Raw genomic sequence first — 1,986 nt, 5'->3', positions numbered from 1 at the left:
CTCTCAAGCTCTGAAATACAAACAGCTCTGAATGTTGGTTCATGTCTGTCAGTACACTTTAGATGTCTGAGTGATGAGACATCGGACATCTTTGTAGAATGTTATGAACTCATGAGCTGTAGCTGATTTCAGAATGAAGAGCTTTTGGTAACACTTTACTTGAAGCACCAGGTATAACACATTATAAGTAGTTATAAACATAAATGATCATAATGCTTCATAATTCACTATACAGCATAGGGTTAAGGTTAGGGTTTGGGTTGGGATTAGGCTTAGGTCCTGATGTTAAAAAGCATTGTGATCATTTCAGAGTGTTTATAGCTGTAGTTACACAGTGCTATAATATACTCAGAATGTGTTATCCAGGGGTGCTTCAAGTAAAGCGTTGTCGAGCTTTTATTTGTTGGGCAAGGACATTGTACAAATAGTGTTATCAGTTCTAAAGTCTGAATATGTGATGAGCCCCATCAGTTGAGTTGTGTTGAGGTAGAGTTGTTCTCATTCATACATGTTCACTTTGTGAGGTGTTTTTGTCTCATCTGTAGTGATTCAGATCAACAAACCTGCTGTAAATGGCCATTTTTAAGGTCAGGTCAGGTCAGGTCAGGTCAGGTTTCCTTCTTTTATGACCCTCTGTCTACAACTGATGAGTTCACAGTCATTCAGATCAAGGCTGACAGGAAAATGGAAAGACGAATCGCCCTCAAGGACCATTTCTGGACCAAAGCACTTGCTGCTTGTAGCATTCTAAACAGTGCACCGCCCCTTTAAGACGCACATGGCCACATCATGCTGCAGTTTTTTTGGTCGCTTGTGCAGTACTTTTTGTAAAGAAATGGACGACTGGTGCCGAGCTTTTATTTTACTTTTCGTCTCTTAGTGATGATCCAGACCTTAGATCTCTGTCCTAAACGTGTGTCCAGGAAGCAGCCAGGTCTCACAGCGTTGGTGAGTTGATCTGGAAGCATGTAATAAACCACACACTGTGGATGCTCATAGATGTTTAGAGTTTTTTGCTTCACCCTCATCATCAGCTTTGGCGTTTGGACCCAAACCATCACATGCTGTTCATTCTTCCACCTGCGCCAGCCTGTCTCTCATCCAGTTTGAAGCACCTGTGATGTGTGTGTATTTGTGTGTATTTACATCCATTATCACGGCACGATACAGGCAGACAGTTCTCCATTAATCTTCTTCTTCTTCTTCTTCCTTGGGACAATGGCGGGTGGCGACCAACAACTTAGGTGCATACCGCCACCTACTGTATCTCTGGGTAGATGTACTTCCGGTTACATTCTAATCACTGTATTCGCAAAAAAAAAAAAAAAAAAAAACAGACCCTGATATCTTGTGGAACAGCCCTGTTCCCTTTATAAACCCCATCAATGCCCTCACACCTTTGTGATTACCCCTACCTAACACACCTTGTGGGCTCCATCCCCTTTCTAATTCATACAGCCTGTCCTTCAAAACTCTTCTCTGAGATTCATACTCTTTGCACGCCATCAGTACATGTTCCACACTTTCTTGAACATTACACACGTCGCACTGATCCGAGTCCACTTTACCTATCAAATACAAAGTTTTCCTCAACCCTGTGTGACCCAATCTTAGCCGTGAATACACCACCTCCTCCTTCCCGCGCTGGGGATACGGCAGCCGCACAGGGACAAAAAGCTCGCAGCGCCTCCAATGAAGCCCTCTGGCGCCCCCCAGGGGAGGCGCGCCTCACACTTTGAAAACCGCTGGTTTGAGTGATAAAAAGCAGATACTGTACGAGCACTTTTATTTTTCAGAACTTTAAACACCATTATATCATGTGAAAGTTACAAGGTTACATTCTGTTGCTGCTTCTCTTCATTTTCAGGTGAAATTAAAGCAGCTATGTAACATTGTCCACACATCCCTCTATTTTGTTCTTCCTGTAGGTCGGCGTGGGAAAACATGTATTTAAAAATGTGAGGACCAAGCAACATCCCAAGGTTC

The sequence above is a fragment of the Salarias fasciatus genome, unplaced genomic scaffold (assembly GCF_902148845.1).
Source record: "Salarias fasciatus unplaced genomic scaffold, fSalaFa1.1, whole genome shotgun sequence".
NCBI lineage: Eukaryota > Metazoa > Chordata > Actinopteri > Blenniiformes > Blenniidae > Salarias > Salarias fasciatus.
Note: the sequence above shows the minus strand (reverse complement) of the source record.